This window comes from Humulus lupulus, chromosome 4, assembly GCF_963169125.1.
Source record: "Humulus lupulus chromosome 4, drHumLupu1.1, whole genome shotgun sequence".
Taxonomy (NCBI): Eukaryota; Viridiplantae; Streptophyta; class Magnoliopsida; order Rosales; family Cannabaceae; genus Humulus; species Humulus lupulus.
This window is the reverse complement of record NC_084796.1, coordinates 72,615,669-72,623,995: the sequence shown is the minus strand read 5'-3', so window position 1 is coordinate 72,623,995 and position 8,327 is coordinate 72,615,669. Positions and strand designations below refer to the sequence as shown.

Here is an 8,327-nt window from a genome sequence, read left to right as displayed (position 1 = left end):
CATCTAGAACATATTGAAAATAAGATCACTGGAATTGTAACCCAAAATAGCACTTCTTAACTACACAGCCAGATACAAGGTTGGCTTTTTAAGCAACAAACATATACTAAATGGTGATAAAAATAATAAACTATATAATATATCTTACCATAACATGTATCTGAACAGGAAAACTGACATATTTGAAGGCCTGGAAAAAAAAGGCTAGTTACTTGAATGTATCAACAGTACAAATATAAAATAAGTTTACAATTGAAAAACTTTGCAATCACGCGTCTCATATCAACTAGACTTGAACGCTGAAAATGGAGACAACTAACCTCATTTTGGCATGTTGAAGTTAATATGTTAGATACTGATACAAGGCAGTACTTATAAACTGGAGCAACTGGATCCAACTCTTTTTTACTTGCCTGAGAAACAAAAACCAAGAACATGAATGTTCTAGTTAATAGTAGTTCTATTGTGGTTCAGAACTCTGTACCGAATACAAATATGGCCCAGAAAAATGGGATGAAAATTCAACAAGAAAAGTAATGAGTACCCAAAGTTGAAAATATAATAACAGTACTTACCAATTTAAATCAAATCCCAAATTCAAAAAATAATTTAGATTCTTTGAGAATTATCATCAAACGCCTGGTATGCAACATTTTCATATGCACTTTCTTCTCATATACCAAAAAACATAGCAGAAATAAAATCACTACTAAGATACCAAAATGAATTAAAAAAAAATGAAGCTTGAGAAGATGAGATTTTCAAATAACCAAAACTAGACCAGTTAGAATCTCACATCCATTACTGGAGGAAGAAACTTAACGAAATTATGACAGATTTGGGGAAAAAAATTGGACCATTTCTCGATTTGTGTGTGTCATCCTTGCGCAGGCGCCATGCTAATCTTCTCTATATCGTTCCAATTTTATCGGATGTCCCCAAAGGGACAAGCTTTCCTTCCGATGTTAGAGTATATAAACATATGTAGCAATAGTTATCTGAGCAATGTGGGAATCTTGGAAAAATTATGGGACTTGCGAAATTCATTGCCGGCCGAACCTTGCATAATTGAGAGAAGTCCAACCCACTGTGCTACTCAGTCCACACAATTCAGCTGCTAAAGTTTTGGCTGTGAAAAAATATGGGATAAGTTGATAACTACCCATTTTTAGTGTAAGCTAACAAAAAATAACTACAAAGCATATTTAATTACTTTATACCCATATTTGTTGCATATTGAATATTATATATATCATCAACATCATCACATTCAAGACTTTGTAAGCCTCGTAATCATGTATATATGGAGTCAGACTAATATCTACGCATATTGTGGTGAGTGTTCAAATAAAATTTATCTTAGTTAATGAGCTGAATGAACTAATGATCACTCACAGTTGACAAATTCATTATGGTGTGAGACAAATTCTATTAACAACAAGAAATGGCTCTGTAAAATTAGACCTGAAGAGTAACCTAAAGATGAGCCATTACCGAAGTGAAATGTGGAGAAATTAAAAACAAAAACGTAAAAGGAGTGATGGTATGTATATGAAAGGTATGTTTGTGAGAGAGTCAAGGGAGATTTCAAACAAATTTCTCAACCCCCTACTCCCCAACCACAAAGCTCAGTCCAGTAGTGATCAAGGGTCAATAAAAAAGACAACCGTAATGATTAGAAGAAGGATTTGTAACTAATTTCAATACTTCAAATATAACAAATATGTTCTTCCTTGACTTCGAGATTTAATTACTATGTCGAGAAAATGCCTTAAAATTAATTGAAAAGGCAATAAGAATCTCACCAGTCAAGCTCAGAACACAAGTGTAATGTCCTACGTTTTCGGGTACCTTTAAACGACTCGGGTCGGGATTTTTTCACCCGGGTTAAGAATATTATTTTAAATAATATTATATTTTGTTTGTAAGTATTCCATGAGTTATTGCTAGCCAAAATATGAATTTTGTGATTTTAAAAGTCAAGATAAGACTTTCGGTCCTGGACCGACACAAAAACCCTGATCGGGTAAAAATCTCGGAAAATAAAATGAAAAATCATGGCAATTATATTTTGGGCATAAAATACATTCATAAAAGTTAAAGTTTGGTCAAAAATAATAAACCTAAAAGAAAATGGAAATTTTAGGGCATTTTGTGTTAAATGCCTAATTCTACCGAAATGGGGAATTTTATTCCATGAATGGACCTTAGGTTAAATTTTACTATGTGATTAATTAAATTAAATGTGAGAGACATTTAATTTAATTAATTAATGTTAAGTTTGGTGATTAAAACTTAATAAGAGTGAAAAAAGGTGTCAAAAGCCAATTTGGACTTTTCTTCTTATGAAACCTTTTTTTAACCTTTATTAAAAAAAAAATGAAATGATTATATATAGCAAGGGTTGGCCGGCCATGTTGTGTTTTAGGTGGTGTGAACCCAACTTAATAAAGATAAATCTCACTTTAACTAAGTCAAGTCAAGTCAAGTGGGCAAGTGGGCAAGTGGGAGGAAACCACTTGAGTGTTTTTGAGATAAATTAGATACCATAAACTCTTCTAACCCCCCTAAGAAACCGACCACTCTCCCTCTCTCATTCACTATCATCTTTTTTGAAGACCTCTCAAAGTGTTCTCTCAATATTCAACCTCAAGAACACCAAGGAAAACTTGGAGGCTAAGTCTTGGTCTAGGAAGTATTTTTCCCTAAGGTAAAGCTTCACTAATCTAGGCTTTTGTAAAGTTTTAAGCTTAGAGTTTCAAATAGCTAATTAACTATGTTGTTGGGGGAAGTTGGTTAGGGTTTTTGAAAGGTTTTGGAGGAGCCAAAGCTAATAGGAAGGTCCAAACCTTAAGCAAGAACACCAAAGAGGTAAAAAAGTTTACTTTTGATGATTTTGTTGTAGGGTTTTTAGTTTTTAAGCATTATTTTGTATATCTAATGCTTAGAGTTTCTTGTTGATGATGTAATAAGGTTATGGTAGTTGTTTAATAATTTTTATGATGCATGTGTATTGATTTTTGAAAATGGGAACCAAAACCCCCAAGGGTTTTGTAGGATACCCTAAAACAAAACATATTTTGAGCTGTGACTTCCAAGGGTTCAAGCAGCCACTGTATATTGTTTTTTATAAAATTAAATTATACTGTGATGTTGTTGAGATTGGTTACATAAAATTGAGCTTTTGAAACACTAAAAAATGTTTAGAAATGAGTAAGTTATGCTATTTCAAAGATTAGGTAAAAAAACTGTTTTTTTTCGTATTCTTATTTTCGGAACCAAGTTTGGACAGCCACTGTATAGGGAAAATGAACACAGTTTTTTCTAAAATTTTGTGGACATATTACTGGCATAACCTATTATTCCACTGTAAAATTTGGTAAGAAAATATTGAACGCTTTGAAAGTTATTAACTTTCAAAGTTTGGGAAAAATAAGGACTTGAAAATAATGTCATTTTTACCTCATTGTTGGAAAATGATTTCACCAATCAAAAATGCTCATTTTGACCTAAGACTTTTCAAAGACCTAAATGGCTTAACAAAAATGGAATTGGGAAATTTTGGTGACAATTGGGTAAGTAAATTTCAAGTTATGAACTAACGAAGTATGTAGTTAAAAATGTGAAAAATAGGTTTTTCACACTTAGTGTAAAAAAGAGATTTTGGAACATAAGGTAAAAAGTAAAATTTTGTTTATTTCAAGATATAAAATGGTAAGTCTTGAAATCATATTTTCACTAAAATTAACCCTTTGAGTTTAAATGAATTATTTTTATTAAAGAGTTTTTATTCTTTCTAAAAATAAGAGATTTAATTTATTAATAGTTAATAAATTAAAAGAGGGTTTAAAACCCTATATTTTGAGAAAATAATTAAATGAATTATTTTTCTAGTAAGTAAAAATTGATTAATTGCTTTTGGAAAATTAATTAGTCAAGATGAGAAATTTATAACAGTTTTCCTAATTAAGACAAATTAGGCAATTTTCTTAAAACGGTTTTTAGATATTAAAACCTTAAGAAAAATAAAAGGAAAATTTAAAGAGTTTATTTTCTTTAAAAATAATTAAGGAATTTATTTGTATTTTCTGGATATAATACCGGCTAAAATCTTACATATTTTAACCGACTAGTCGAAAGTGCGGGTTAATAGTGATACCTTGAACGAATAAGATTTTTAGCGGGTTGTGGGGAAATACGATTGTGATACCGGAGCCTAGGTATCGAGACCTTAGGATAGGTCTCCCCGAGACTTAGGGTTTAGTCTCGAATATTTTGTATAACTTTTCTTAATAGGTTTAAAACCAAATAAGGATTGTAAATCCTTACAAATGACTTTTATTAAAATGACCAAACTGCCCAAAATAATAATAATGAATTATGAGTGCCATAATTAATCCGAGTATACTGTATGGATAACTACAGTATTGGCTAAGCGTAACTGGACTGAACGTTGGAGGGTGAAAACTTGCTGAGCGCTAAGGACTCCAAGTAAGTCAACTTATATTGTATGGCTGCAACATGAAATGATTATTGTCTTGTATGTTAGTATAGGGATACATGCATATATATAGGCTGTCACAGAAAGTTTCTTAGAGACGTTAGTCTAGTGAGTGCTGATTTAGAAAATATGAACGGTAGAAGTCCGTCATATCCTAGACGGTTGATCCCCGTCACACTGCTTGATTTTATTTATGTCCGGTTCATTACCGCGATGAGTGGCCATGAGATGAGGATAAGCTGGTTAAACCTAGGGGCGCCAAGATAAGTGGGACCTAGGGGCCCTCATGCTTACTTAATCATTGGACGGTTAGAATCCGAGCAAGTGCTCTGATAAGTTATTCCTGGATAGCAGCCGTGAATATTGGCCATTCCGTGAGAGTGCCTAGAGATACTAGGGGTTGCCAAGATTGAGTGAGGTTGAACACCCTAGGGGCAGCTGCTCACCAGCACCACTGATTAACATAGAAGTCTCCGTAAAACCGTGTAAATTGGATTACACTCTTGGATAAGTCGCGATGCCCTAGGTAACACGATAGTTACCATTGTTGAGGATATTTATTGGCTAGATCTTAGTGTGGAGACTCGGTTCTCTTTTACAGATTAGCAATTATGTTGGAGGGCGCGTTACGCCTGAATTGTTGGAAATTGTCGAGCATTGGTCTCGAATTATATGGTGGTATAATATATCTGGTTGCTCTGGGATTTTCTGAGTGCAGGGATATAATTGTTGATAAGATATAGTTGTGATATAATATATCTGGTTGCTCTGGGATTTTCTGAGTGCAGGGATATAATTGTTGGTAAGAATTAGTTGCAATATAATATATCTGCTTGTTCTGGGATTTTCTGAGTGCAGGATTTTTATCTAGATGTGAATTCATTTATCCTTGGTTATCAGGCATGACCATAAGTTTGCCAGGACGCTTTAGCGTGCTTGAAATTTATTGTGTAGGGTCCGGATGGGTCCGGATCCCTATTTCTCTATCATGCTTTGTTTGAAAGTTGATCTTTCTAAGCGTTTTCGCTTACCTAGTTGTTTCATGTTGTAGGTAAGTGCAAGGGCAGGGCAGAGCAGTGAGCGCTGGAGTCTTCCTTGCAAATGTACATGTGGACCGACCTTTTGGGAAGTCGTTTTATTTTTGGAAATGTTGTGTAATTTTCCTAAGCAAGGCTCACTCTACTCTTTATAAAATATGTTTGTAACTAAATGTTAAGTATGGCCATACGACTTTTTAAAAAGTTTTTTTTTTATACGGGTTTTTGAGACATTTTGTTAAATGAAAACATTTATATTTCCGCATTATCGAGTCTTGAAAATCCGGGTCGTTACAGTTGGTATCAGAGCTCGAGTTGAGCTGGTTCTGTAGACAACGCACATGTACATTTTGCAAAGATAGACCGGCACTCACTGTAAGTACTGTTTCTTCCTTTAGTATGTTGTTTTCTTTTAATTCACCTCAATTCTATAAATTGTAGGTTATGGTTGATATACCTGAGATAGGTGACCCTGTGATAGGAAAACTACCCATGATCCCTTCGCCTAGAATCGATTTTCTATAGACTCTTTAACGATGAGAATTCCTTGCCACTTTGAGTACGAATGACGACATTGGCGTGCCATTTGGCAATGTACGCAGTACATGACAGAAGTCTTCAGTAGAGCCAGAGGAGGATCCCGAGCAGTCTGACGAGGATACCGACATAGAGCTGGATATGTTGATGGACAACTTAGATTAGGTTATGTTGTGAGGGTCTTGTTGATACTTTTTGTAAAGACCTTGCAAACCTACTAGGTTGTAGGACTTTGGTGTAGTTGTAGCTGAGAACCCGCCAATGGAGGAAGTGGCTAATGAAGAACTCGGCGACAGGTATATTTCTTATGAGGAGCCGATGGACCAAGATGAGGAAGATCACGAAGAAGATTCCAAGGAAGATCCCGAGGAGGATCCTGAGGATGGTTCTAATATGGCAGCGGAAAGCGACACCGACTAGGTGTTAGGCGCTGCATAGGTGTTAGAAACCCACCTAGTTTTGAAATATATGCCTACCTTGAGTATGATTAAGGAAATTAGTAACTGGTCTAGAAGGGTTATAAGTCCGTTTTTTTTTTAGGGCTAATTTTGTAAATCCCTTAGACTGGTCGACCCAAACTTGAAATGTTGTTGTATATGGTATAGGTTATGAAATGAAGTTGCTAACTTTCGTTTAAACATTGTTGATTTCTTGTTGTGCTTGATATGCTTGGCGTGTTTAATTAGGTTGATTGACTATCTGTGTCAATATTAACTTCTCGTCCTTATGCGCTTAAGAGCTTTTGATTGAAATCAAAAAATTGGTAAGGACAAGAGCTCAAAGAGGAAGGGGTGTTGCTGGCCGAGGCCAGGCCACACCTGCTGATAGAGCTCAGAACGCGCCTGCCGCTAGAGCTCCAAACCAAGCTGATAGAGTTCGCGAGATAGCCGAGCAGATGAACAATCTGCAAAGGCTAGTGGAGACGCAGGGAGCTCAAATAGAAAGAGGGCAAAAGAGACAGGAGGACGCTGATGCCCTCCAAGTTGAAAGATTTAACACCCTTTTTGGGACGACTCCCCATGCCACCCAATAATGCTCAGAACAACGAAGTACCACCTGCAAACAATGAAGAACAAAACCTTGGCCCGCAGGTTATCATTGAGCAACATGTACAGCCAGTAGAAGCGCCAAGAGCTGCCCGAGCAAAACCTATATCAGAAAGGTTCGGCAACCAAAACCCACCTATATTCGAGGGGAGCAGTGACCCTTCAATGGCAGAGGAATGGATTAGTATTTTGGAAAGAATCTTCGACTTCATTGGAACTACTGAGAGAGAGAAGGTAGTCTGCGCGACCTATATGCTGAGAAAAGATGCCCGCATCTGGTGGGACGCAGCCAAGAAAGAGCATAACGTTGGCGAGATGGAATGGCTAGAGTTCTTGACCTTGTTCAATGGCAAGTACTTTAGTAAGGCGGTGATTGAGCACAAAGTGAATGAGTTCACTAATCTGAAGCAGGGAACATCGAGCGTGCAGGACTACGTTCGAAAATTTGACCAACTGTCTAGGTTTGCGAAGAACCAGGTGAGCACTGAAGAGAATAAGACTTGGAGTTTTATGAAGGGCCTACGCAGAGACATTGCTAGGTGTGTAGACACTGGTAGAACTGGCCCAGAGACGTATGCTGAAGCAGTGGAACGGGCTCTTCGCCAAGAGTCTTGGGTCGTGTCAGACAAGCCAGATCCATAGAAGAACGAAGACAGGAGGTACACTCCCAACAACCCCAGACAGTTTCAGGCCAATCAGAATGGCCCAAGGGGAAGGTTCAACCCGAGGTTCGGCCAGAACTCGGGGCGAACAAACAATCCAAGAGGCACAAGACCGATTTTTGGGGGAAATAACAAAAGAAAAGGGGGACCTCCCAATCAGGCAATGGCTAGTCACAACAAACAGCCGAGACGTGAGTTTGAATAATGGCCATTGTGCAACAAGTGTAACCGCCGCCATCGGGGCGAGTGCGGGGTCTGTTTTAACTGTGGAAAGCCAGGGCACTTTGCTAAGGATTGTCGAATGCCAGCCAAGGGCAATGGAAATGACCAACATAAACAAATTGGAGCTCTGCCTCGAGTTTATGCGCTTACACAAAGCGACAAAGGAGCTGGCCCATCTGATATGGTGTCAGGTCAGATTTCTATCGCCCAAACCTCAGCATATGCATTAATGGATACTGGTGCATCACATTTTTTTTGTATCTGCATCCTTTGTGGAAAAATTAAATAGAAGTCCTGAGCCTATGCCTATTATTGGTGGGGT

At 37.1% G+C, this 8,327-nt stretch overlaps 1 non-coding gene across 1 annotated transcript; it reads right to left on the bottom strand.

Moving 5' to 3' along the window:
• Window positions 1-845: 845 nt before the first annotated feature.
• Window positions 846-948, bottom strand: LOC133833342 (U6 spliceosomal RNA). Its single transcript, XR_009892724.1, has one exon. It is a non-coding gene; the product is annotated as a U6 spliceosomal RNA (small nuclear RNA).
• Window positions 949-8,327: the final 7,379 nt, after the last annotated feature.